This window comes from Diadema antillarum, unplaced genomic scaffold, assembly GCF_040938485.1.
Source record: "Diadema antillarum isolate AM-2024a unplaced genomic scaffold, OU_Dant_1.0 scf00000029, whole genome shotgun sequence".
Taxonomy (NCBI): domain Eukaryota; kingdom Metazoa; phylum Echinodermata; class Echinoidea; order Diadematoida; family Diadematidae; genus Diadema; species Diadema antillarum.
The window spans coordinates 7,868,432-7,880,978 of record NW_027270918.1 but is presented as its reverse complement, the minus strand read 5'-3'; the positions used below and the strand labels follow the sequence as shown (position 1 = coordinate 7,880,978).

Below are 12,547 nucleotides of genomic sequence, written 5' to 3'. Positions count from 1 at the left end.
CTCATTAACCAGCAGTTAAACAGCACAATCATGCCGATAAGTGTAAAGATTTGTTCTGGAGATCGCCGAATCAGAAAGTTGCTGCCACTAAATCCAGAAGACATCGTAGGATTCTTTGAACTGAGTAAGTGTACGGTACCTGTTTTTCAGGTGTTTGTCATGAGTCGACTGTACAATACTGCTAATGCATGTGGAGCATGTGGAGCTGCAGCTAGAGTGCGTGCGACAGCGTTGCACCCAAAAGTACTTCTCCTACTATCCTAGTCTACAGACTACAGGTAGTTTTCTAGACTTAGAATCTAGTAGGTCCTAACGTTAGAAACTAAATCATCCCATTAAATTTAGAGTCTAACTGCTACAACGAGCCTTGGGCTTGGACCAAGCCTTCTTGAACTTGAAGCCTTGAGCCTGGGGACCACGCAAAATACTTCTTTATAAGCGAATTTTGTTTGGCAAGAGGAGTTCATATCATGTGCAAATGTACAAAACTACAATTGAAACCTTATCTACTGGTATGTTATGTGATACAATGCATATAGATCTATAGCCATAGAGTCTAGTGTTACTGTAGTTTTTAGATGATAACTATTTCTCTATTTGTGGTAGGTGTCTATACTTTACGTTAGATCTAGACTCTGTAGTCTAGTCCAGGTCTACAGAAATTACATTATCTTCTTGGATAATCGGTGTGCTCTCCCGATGTGCTCCGCTTGTAGTGGGTGCAACGCTGTCGCTTTTGCAATAGTATGTGTGTAGCTACTGTATAGTGTAGTCTGTAGCTAGTCTGTGCAGCTAGTCTGTTACTAGTGTTAGTCTGTTGGTCTGTTTGTTACTTTAATATTAGTCTGTAGTGTTGGTCTGTTACAAAAATGTGAAAGTTTTTGTTGAACTTGCTCTCATTTAATTCTTTCTTTCTACATCAATTTTGTTCTATCTTGGAACAAGTGATCCTTGGGCTAGGCCGGCCTTGGTAATACCAGGTGTGAGTTAATGAGGTCAAATGTCATCTAGGTGGTCAAAGGTCAAATGATAGGTCTGTTAGTCTGTTACAAAAATGTTAAAGTTTTTGTTGAACTTGCTCTCATTTTTTTTATTTCTGCATCAATTTTGTTCTAACTTGGAACGATTGATCCTAGTTGGGTTAATATCAGATTTGAGTTGATAAGGATATTGTCAATGGTCATCTTGGGGTCAAAAGGTTACTTGTTGTATTGATTGCAAAATCAGGCGAGACTTGTGCCGGCCATGGTTCGAGAACCACCTTGTTATTACAAAAAAAGTTCTTGGTTTGAATGTTTGGAATGATAGGATTTGATAAATTTTATGGACATCTTCAGTAAAAATGTAGGGACAGCTTAAGCCCTAAGGGGGCCGCTCACTTGGTCTAGCCTATCCTGGTCTATCGAGGTAGGCCTTAATACTGTCACAGCCGGGTTCAAAAAATTGCATGGCTATGTAATTCTTTCACCTGGGGTGGCAGTAAGGCCTACCTCTAGACCAGAATAGGCTAGTCCAAGAGCTAGTCTCTAGGTCAATAGGGTTAGAGCACCAGCGAACGACTCCTTTAGGCCTAAGCTTTTCTACATTTTTACTGAAGAAGATGTCAAAAAAATTTATCAAAACCAGTCATTCCACTGGCATTAATCGGGGGGGGGGGGATAAAGTATGTGATAAATGAGATATGTGTCATTGTATTAACATCATATACTTAAAAAATTGTCAATGTCTTTCCCAAAAACACTGAAAATTGCCAGAATGTTCAAACACACTAGCGGTATAAAAGTTATAATGCTACTACAACTGTAGCTATTATCCTGTCATGAAACCATACAAACTGCAAAGTATACTTAAGTCATTTTTTTATTACATTTGTAAATTGTAATAGTTTTTCTCTCCCCACGCCCCCCCCCCCTTACAGTCAGAAGAAAATTCAGCTTCAGAGATGGCGAAGATCTTGTTTTAGTGGATGAACATGAAGGCTTTAGTATCGACGATGATGTATTGGGAGATATTGTGACCAGCCAGCCTGATGTTAGCCTCATGGTCCTGAAAGAAGATGAAGAATGGTCCAGTAAGTTTTTAATAAGAGCATTACATTTCTGGAGAAGTAAGCAGTATGCGAACAATTATAGGAATGTTCCATTGAACATTCTCTGTATTTGCAAAAGGTGCTACTGGATACAGCCACTGTATTAAAATGAACAATTCATTGCAAATTAAAGACAAAGGAAGCTAGTCTTCAGCATTGCAAACTTGCATTTTTGCAGAAATGTTTTCTATGCGATCATCTTGAAATTTGTTGGAAATTCCTATCTATAATTATGTCCTACCCATTCAAGGATGGTATTTATTCATGAATGTACGGCTCACAGTTTCCTGGACCTACATGTGTCTTGAAGACACCTCAATATTGTGAATGTTTGATTTAAAAAACATTTTGGTGTGATGTTTGAGTTGAATGATACTGTCCAAAGGATTACATAAACAAGAATCTACAAAAGTCTGGAAACTTATCATTGTTCATCTGTATGGGTATTACCAGGGAGGTGGCCATCTCCCTGGTATCACCAAGTCCCTGGCTGGTGTAAATTTACTCCTAATTCAAGAAGATCTAGTAATTGCAGTGTTTCTAGTATAGTACGCCTTTTTAATTATTTGTTGTGCCTAGCATTCTTATGCTATAAATGTATGATTACGTATTTCAAATCTGGGCGGACAACTCTGTCAAAGTTTACAACAGTAGCATATGACACGAGTGCTGTTTTTCCCATGGTTGGCCCCAGCTGATAAATACTGTGGGGTAAATACTGGTCTTTGCCGGATATTACCGTCTCGCTATTTATGATGAGAATGGGAAACACAGGGGAATAATCAATAAGTCATTTCATGAATTTTGTTAATAAAGGAATACACAAATCATTGTACATGAAGTATGATTAACCAAAATAAGAATAATAATAATAATAATAATAATAATAATTTATGGCAGGAATTCATTCTTATTGCTGGGACAAATTTTTGCGCAACGTTTTCTGATCTATGTATCTGATACCATTTTTGCTGTGTACAAGAATTCGAAAATTGTAGCAGTCACTTGGGAAGGAATTGCTTCTATTGTAAATGTTTACTCCAATCATTCAGTGGCACTTGCTCGACAACTTCTGAAGCTGAATGGAAACTTGACAGTCATGGAGCCCCTGTCATCTTTTGACAGCTCTGACCAGAACAAAGAAGGTATTTTTTGCACATTCCCTGGAATGCACCCTCTAATTTCATAAAGAGTCTGAAGTGTCATCAGAAGTTAAAATTAAACCAACCTTATCATTAAACATTCTAGTGATGGTCAATTTTTTCATGGAGCATAATCACACTCCCACATAAACACAACACAAATGTGGGCCAGGAAGCTTATTTTCGAGTAGCCATACACAATTTTTCCCCACCCTGAGAGGGGACTCCCTCCCGGATCATCCCCTCATCTAGTTATTTCACTCCATAGGATTTTTTTTTTACAAAAAACAATTTCCAATACTCTGAAAGTATATTGTACTCACTTAAATGTGCATCAGAAAAAGTTTATTTCTAAGATGCCAATTGCTAAATTTTTCCCTACCCTTAGATGGGGCAGTCCTTCCAAACCTTCCCCTGCATTTTACCCATCTAACTTTAACTTTTAACATTTTTAAGTCGTCCAAAGGAAAGACCTTATGCCGTCATATTTGTCCGTCTGTCTCTCCGTCTGTCTGTCAACAATTTGGTATCCACTTTTTCATCGATCTATATCTTGGCTCCGAGTTAACCAAACAAGTTTATATTTGGTATCGGTATCCTTTAGGACTTTCCTGATATTAAGCTCATTTTTGTGTTGAGGTTGAGCTTAAAGGCAAAGATCAAAGGTAATTCAATGTCACATGGGTTATATAAAACAAATGAAAATAGATCTTTCTCGCAATATCTCAAGAACGGTTTGGGCAAACAACTTCAAACTTGGTATATGTATACCTATGGAGGTGACAATGATCTTTGACCTCAACCTTTGACCTTGACCTTTGACCTTGATTAAACATGAAAATAGCTCTTTCTCGTAATATCTCAAGAAAGGTTTGGAGAAACAACTTCAAACTTGGTATATGTATACCTATGGACGTGGCAATGATCTGTGACCTCAAGCTTTGACCTTGACCTTTGACCGTTGCCCTTGTTTATTTGTAGACAACATTTTGAATACTGTCCATATTGGCACGGTTTTCAATTACTCGACACTGGACGACTACTTTGGACGTCGTCCATATTATTATACACTTGGCTTGATTTCTGCTATTCTGATGGCAGAACCCCTTCCCACACACTCCCCCTACTTTGTCCCTTCACTCCCTCACTCAGTGCCCCCCCCCCCCCTCCTTTTTGTCTCACCTGAACAAAGTTCTGGCAGAGATTGACATAGTAATCACTTTTCCTGTTGCTGTGTTAGAAAAATGTTAAAGGCTTTTGTTGAACTTGCTCTCATTTCTCTATTTCTGCATCAATTTTGTTCAAACTTGGAACAAATAATCCTTGGGTATTACCAGATGTGAGTTGATGAGGATGATGAGGTGAAAGGTCATCTAGGGGTCAAAAGATCAAATGATGCGAGGCCATGTGCATCATTTTTAGCTCACCTTAGCCGAAGGTTCAAGTGAGCTGTTGCCATCCGTTTTTTGTCTGCCGTCCCTTGTCCGTTGTGCGGTGTGCGTCATCTGTAAACTTTTATATTTTCATCTTCTTCTGCAGAACGAATGGTCGGCTTTTAGTCAAACTTGCAGAGAATCATTCTGTTGGGTAGAGTTGTTCAAATGATAACTGTAGCCCCATGGGGGCCCAGGGGGAGGGCCCCCAGGGTGCAAAATTCTCAAAATTTCAAACATCTTCTCCAGATCCAAAAGAAGATCAGTCAAGTTGTTTTTGTGTGTAGATACCTTTATAAGTAAAGAATGAAAGTTGTTTATGACAACTCCTGTTGTGCCCCCCTCCTTGGATTATTCTGTGTCAGTTTTCCTAAGAGTTTTCCCATTCAAATCTCAAAATAATTATATTGCTATAGCGCCCTCTAGACAACTACTGAAACTCCCCTTTAAATGAATGTTGAGTAAAAGTTGCCTTCAATGAGTTTGTACAGAAATTACCAATGAGATTGATAAGTCAAAGTTTAATTCATGTCAAAATGAACAGAGCCCATGGAAGTACAAGAATTGTATATTATTAAAGGAAAAAAAAATATTTTAATCTTTTACAAAAAGGGAACAATTAAGCTGTGATCATTCAGAGCATTACAAGTTACATTTCAGTGATCACAGCAAGTTCCGAAAATGACCACAAAATTACTCACTGGACCATCTCTTCATGTATGAATGATCAAGGTTTTTAATTATAGACAATCAATGACTACTAATCTGATACATGTGATTGTAATAAAGTATCTGCTCACCATGCACTTGTAAGATTTAGGAATAATCTGCATGTGTATTGTTACTAATTGTTTTGCCAGAGTGTCCAAATGGTGGGGGGGGGGGGGGGGGGGGTGGGGGGGGGGGGTAAATGATTTTACATGCAACTGTAGTAACTCAGTGAGTAATCATTTCAGGTGTTCACAGTGAGTTTGACTCTTCATTACAAGGTGAGTATTGATCGAAAACTCACAAAAAAGTGCATGTCCTACTTTTCTCCTACTTTTACTGAAATTTAGCTCCTATTTTTTTTCTCCTACTTTTTCACCATGATCTACGAGAAAGCCTGCTTGATTTTATTATTTTGCATTTTGAAATACAGGATGGAATTCTGGTACATCTGCCATCCTCCTCCTCTTGTGCCTGTTGCCTCCTGCAAGCCAAGGAGGTCTAAAGCTGCCTCAGCAAAAGTATCCATTTCCTCAGCAATCTCAAGGATTATTCAGTTTCAGAAGGTATGTAGCTTTTCAGTATAAAAGTGGACTATAAATAAATAATGTTATTAGTACCCTCGTCACACACCTTGCATGTTCTCACTGCATTCTAGAAAATGTTGCCAAAACTGACTAAATGTGTGTACACAGGGAGTAGATGTAGCAATGGTCTATCTAAGAATTTCCTGAATGTGCTTAGACTGGCTTGGACTAAGAGGGTGCTCAAGAACTTTGGGCCTGTTCAAAAACTGAACCTATCCTAAGATTATTAGGAGTGACAATGCGCTAGAACGAGATGGACCTACTGCAAACAGGGTTGCCATCCTTCAATCCTACTAGGAATATGTTTCAGCGTGACATTTTCACAGCCCTAAATGTAGAGTTATATCAATAAACAAAAGGTCAGTACTTTTTGCCTCGATATTGGAAATTGATTACAAATTTACAGCAAGAAAATAATTGTGAAGGAAATTTTAAAATCCTTATTTTCACAGTGTCTCCTTTTGTGTGAGTTGAAATGACTCAACCATATTAGAAAGACTCTTCTCAATCAGATACTTAAACCTGCTTTGAAAATACTTGCATTTTTTACCAGGCCTCTACAGCCTACCTCTATACGTTTATAAAATTTTCTGTGCAAAGTCCTGGTTGAAGAATGTAGCTACAGTGTATATCTCTGTTCAGTTCATTAACCATAAAGTGAATTGAGCGAGATACAAGTTATAGGGGAGACTACGCTGCACATGGATGTCACCATCATGCACAAGCCCTGTGATTTATGCACTTTTCCTATTTGCTCTAAGAGTTATGATGGAGCATCACTTGCAGCCAAGCCTTGATAGTCTGCAACATGCAGCCTGAAGGCCACTGCATATCATACAAATCTTTGGTCGCACAACTTGCCGACTATCATATGTGACCGTGCACCTCAAAACGAACATAAAGTCGCACACCCTGATTTTTCGTGAGGACTGAAAATAAGTGAAATGGGTCAACCTAGCCGAACTTGACTTTTTCATATTTTCTGAAAGAGCGGGTCTTCTTTTACATTATGCTAAAATTTGGTATCATAAAACGGGCAGGAAAGTGTGTGTTTTTTTTTTAGCAGTTTATCTCCAACATTTTTGGTAGAGTAGTGTGATTAGGTGTGATCTTTAGAATCCCTTTTTCATTTCTGAGAACCTTGTCCACACTCTTCACTTTCAACTCTAATAACTTTTAAAAGGATAGTGCTACTGCTTTTAAAGTTGGCGTTAATTGTGGACAGAATGTGTTAATGAGGCATGCTTAATTTCAGTTTAATCTGATAATCCCTTCATTGTTGTTACTCTGGCGGTTTACTTCCTGTTTTTTGTCCCATTCATCGCACAGCCAGCACGGTTTGGTAAAGATTAAGCACTTGAATAGACACTGTACTTCAGAGCCTCTTTTCTCAGTTCACACTTCTCCTGAGTTTGTGCTTTCTTTCCAATATTTAGATATGTTAGGAGAGTCCATTTGATTTGAATCATACATCATTTTAAAGCTTAAATTCTGCTCTTTCAGAATATGGTCTTAACCAAAAATTCATGTCTGGCGACTTTTTGTTTGTTTTGAGGTGCAGGGTCACATATTAAATAAACAGTGCGTATATTCTGTTTTATTTCAGATCTTAAGTCGCTGAGTTGTGTGACAGAAAGTCATATCGAATGCGGTGGCCTTTAGTCTAATCAGGCCTCTTAAATTGAGAAAAAAAGTCAGAAAACGTTGTGCTGCTTTGCACATTGCAGACATTTTCCACAAAACATCCAGATCCCCCACTATATATGTATGTATGTATGATGATGGTAACAGTGATGATAAAGATAGAGTTTTGATAGAATTAACAAGTGGGAAAAGGGTAACTGCTAGTTTCATCGTTTACTAGTACATGTAATTTGTTTCAAACACAGAGTGGAGGGAGCATTCAAGATTTTCTGGATGGCACCAAACAGACCCAGAGCCAACCGTTCCTTCTTGGAATTGGAAATTCTAAGGCCTGTATCAGCAGTTACTTGCTCATTGTCGATCACAAGGCCATTCCATGTGGTGCCCGTACGGTGGAAGGAGCAGTAGATGAACTCTTCAAGACGCACTTTGTCTTTGGCTTGCATTACTGCCAGTCTCTTCATCAGTTCTGGACCTTTATCCAGACAGCTGTTTTCGAGATTGATGTTGGAGTTTCCCGCGAATCACCGAGAGTGCGTGAACTAAGATCCAAATTATTCACACCATGATTTGCTTCAAATGCAAGAGAAATTTTGCAATACCAAAGTTGGTACAACATTTAAGATTAAGTCATGGACTAAGTGAAGGAGGAAAAGAGGTGTTAATCTGTGGACAGGGAGCTTGTGCAAGAACATTTTATTCTTTTCGTGGATTTCGAGGGCATTTGCAGACTCACCTTAAATCTGGTTTGCCAGATAATCAAGAACAGTTTACTGAAAATGAGAAAGCTGGTGAATCATTCGAAGAGAGCTTTGCAGGAAACAGTAATGATAATGACGACAGTGATCAAGATCAGGATATGAATGCAGAAGATGACATTTTATCCGCTGAAGATTTGAATAGGCAGTGTGCAAAAGTAATTTTAAAATTTTCAGCAAACAGTGCAAACTCTGGAAAAGTTGTAAATGACATTGTGGAATCAACCAGTTTGATTGTAGGTGATGTAGTAAAAAGTGCATCAGCGGCAGTTAAGGCTACTTTCTTGAAACATAAACTGCCCATTGAGTCCGAAGCTTATAGAGAAATACAGACGCATTTTGCTATGCTTGAAAAGCCATTTGAAAATTTGAACTCAGAATATAAGCGGATGAAATATTGTGCAACACTTGGACTTGTTGAACCACAAGAAATAAAGTTAGGCATCCGGTATGAAAGTCGTCTAAATAAAAGAAGTAAGCAGTATGAACAGATTGCTATTGAAGATACCTTTGTTTATATACCCATTTTAGAATCTTTAAAGCAACTTTTGAGCAATGAAGATATATTGCATTTTGCTACTCATGACCATAGGAGCACTGATGGTGTAATGAGAGATTACTGTGATGGTGCACAATTTGAGAAAATCCCTCTTTTCCATGAAGATGAAAATGCCCTACAAATTCACTGTTTTTATGATGACTTTGAAACTGTAAACCCCATCGGTTCAAAAACAAAAATTCACAAGTTAGGTGCCTTTTATTTCATTTTGAAAAATCTGCCACCAAAGTATAATTCTATTCTTTCCAATATCAATCTTGTAGCTCTGTGGTATGCTGAAGATGCCAAAAAATATGGATTTAATGCTATTCTCAAGCATATTGTGAAAGACATTAACATTCTGTCAACAGTTGGCATTACTCTTCCTAATGGCATTGTGAAGAGGGGAACCATTACTCAAATTAGTGCTGATAATCTAGGTGCAAATGCCCTGTTTGGTTTTGTACAGAGCTTTTCTGCTAATTATTACTGTCGATTGTGTGTGACAAGCAAGGAAGAGGCGCAGAACACATTAAAAGAGGTGTTAATGGAAATGCGCACCAGGCAGACTTATGAGCAACATTTACAAGAAGCTGACGCTCAAACTACACTGTCACATGTGTTTGGAGTTAAACAAAAAACTGTATTGAATGATTGTATTTACTTTCATATCTTGACAAATTTTTCACTTGATATACAGTAATGCATGATCTGTTGGAAGGCATAGTTCAGTATGAGCTGAAACTTGTACTAGAATATTTCATCTATGAAAGGCAACCACCACTCTTGACCCATGATGAACTGAATCAGAGAGTTGCCAGCCATTGCTTAAACCGTACAGATAACAAGAACAAACCATCCTACATTAAACTGAGAACAGCTGGCAATGATGTGGGTCAAAAGGCAATGCAGGCTTGGTGCTTGATAAGAAATCTTCCATTCATCATAGCTCATGACATTGAAGAAGGAAACGTCTACTGGGAACTGCTGCTAAGATTACTAGATTGTATGGATATTATTTTTGCTCCCCAATTAACAGCAGGCTTGATAGCCCAGTTGTCTGTTCTCACTGAAGAACATCACACACACTTTCAAAAAACATTTCCTGCCAATAGGTTGTTGCCAAAGTATCATTTCATGGTGCATTATGCTACATGTTTGAGAGAAGTTGGGCCACTCGTACATGTATGGTGTATGCGGTACGAAGCGAAACATCACTATTTTGGCCGTGTTGCAGAATCTGTACGTAATTACAAAAACATATGTAAATCACTTGCAAAGAAACATCAGACAGCACTAACGTTCCATCTTCAGTCAAACCATCCTTTGGAGTGTCTCGAGGTTGGGCCAGGTACTTCACTTTTATTGTCAGATTTAGATGAAAATATTAGACAGACTGTGCAAGAGAAACTCCAAGTAGAGGAACTCTCTTCTGAAGTCTTTGATGCCAATTGGGTTAAAGTGTATGGTACACATTATCAGTTGTCTCTTTTGGTCTGCCATGATGTCGATGAGCTTCCACTGTTTGGTCAAATAGAGCATATCATTGTACACAACAATGACATTTTTTTTGTACTTCTCTTGCTAGATACATTGCATTATAATTCACACTATCATGCCTTTACAGTAGAAATAAGTTTTCCACGTGGTCATGTTGTCAAGAATCAAAAGGAACTTGTTGACTACAAACCACTAGATTTAATGACAAATTTGTCAAACACAGACTCGAGGAAGTACGTGGCACCAAGGCATGTTCTTTTCAAGTAATTTAGACCTGTAGAGCCGATGTTATGTATGGTTTTGGTAAATGGTAACAAAATGTGCAAAAATAACTTCAATCAATAAGATATTGTGGACTCTTGTTAACCCTATGTAGCCCGGGCTATATTTATCTGTAGCCCCCCCCCCCAGATCTTGGCCGCCGATCATTAATTTAATCTTAAAGAATGCTAATTTTTGGTACATTTTTCCTTTTGAACATCTGACCAAGTGTGCACTGAAAAATTTTATAATATTTTTGTAATGTAATATATGTAATATTTTCCATCTTTTTTTCTTTCAGGAAAAGCAAATTTATGATGCATGTGCATGAAAGCCAAGGATTTGGAAATGCACAGATTGATTTGTTGTTGCTTATTTCCTGGAGGAAAAAGAGAAAGGAAAATGCATGTTTTGATGTACAAATAGCTTTTTGTTAACTTGAATGACAAATATGTCAAACACAGACTCGAGGAAGTACGTGGCACCAAGGCATGTTCTTTTCAAGTAATTTAGACCTGTAGAGCCGATGTTATGTATGGTTTTTGTAAATGGTAACAAAATGTTCAAAAATAACTTCAATCAATAAGATATTGTGGACTCTTGTTAACCCTATGTAGCCCGGGCTATATTTATCTGTAGCCCCCCCCCCCCCCAGATCTTGGCCGCCGATCATTAATTTAATCTTAAAGAGTACTAATTTTTGGTACATTTTTCCTTTTGAACATCCTGACCAAGTGTGCACTGAAAAATTTTATAATATTTTTGTAATGTAATATATGTAATATTTTCCATCTTTTTTTCTTTCAGGAAAAGCAAATTTATGATGCATGTGCATGAAAGCCAAGGATTTGGAAATGCACAGATTGATTTGTTGTTGCTTATTTCCTGGAGGAAAAAGAGAAAGGAAAATGCATGTTTTGATGTACAAATAGCTTTTTGTTAACTTGAATGACAAATTTGTCAAACACAGACTCGAGGAAGTACGTGGCACCAAGGCATGTTCTTTTCAAGTAATTTAGACCTGTAGAGCCGATGTTATGTATGGTTTTGGTAAATGGTAACAAAATGTGCAAAAATAACTTCAATCAATAAGATATTGTGGACTCTTGTTAACCCTATGTAGCCCGGGCTATATTTATCTGTAGCCCCCCCCCCCCCCTCCAGATCTTGACCGCCGATCACTAATTTAATCTTAAAGAGTACTAATTTTTGGTACATTTTTCCTTTTGAACATCCTGACCAAGTGTGCACTGAAAAATTTTATAATATTTTTGTAATGTAATATATGTAATATTTTCCATCTTTTTTTCTTTCGGGAAAAGCAAATTTATGATGCATGTGCATGAAAGCCAAGGATTTGGAAATGCACAGATTGATTTGTTGTTACTTATTTCCTGGAGGAAAAAGAGAAAGGAAAATGCATGTTTTGATGTACAAATAGCTTTTTGTTAACTTGGTTGAGGGAAAAAAAAAATGAGAAAGAGACTCAAGACAACCAAGTACCTACATGGGTATTTCTTTTCATATGGGTACCAGGAGTAATTGTGTGATATCATGTGATGTCATGTTCATGTTACACATGAAACATTTAGGGGCTAATTGTGAATGAACATGTTACCAAAGAAATATGCGAGTGTTTGTGAGTGTAATGATTATTGGCTTTTATCTTAGGTATAACACAGTACAAAACAGCTTAGTTTCATTACGTATTAACCAATTTGAGGTCATACTTTGGTACCCATATAAATAGAAATACCCACATGCATATTTTTTGCCTTTAACTACTTTAGTATACAGGGTGGCTCCCAAATTGGGCAAAACTTTGTACATTTTAACATTTTCTTCTCTTGATCCAGATGTAGAATACAAGTTGTATTCTTTAGGTGT

The 12,547-nt window shown here is 37.6% G+C and overlaps 1 pseudogene; it reads left to right on the top strand.

Annotated features, from left to right (window-relative positions):
- Positions 1-3,188: 3,188 nt before the first annotated feature.
- Positions 3,189-8,172, top strand: LOC139738735 (uncharacterized; annotated as a pseudogene).
- Positions 8,173-12,547: the final 4,375 nt, after the last annotated feature.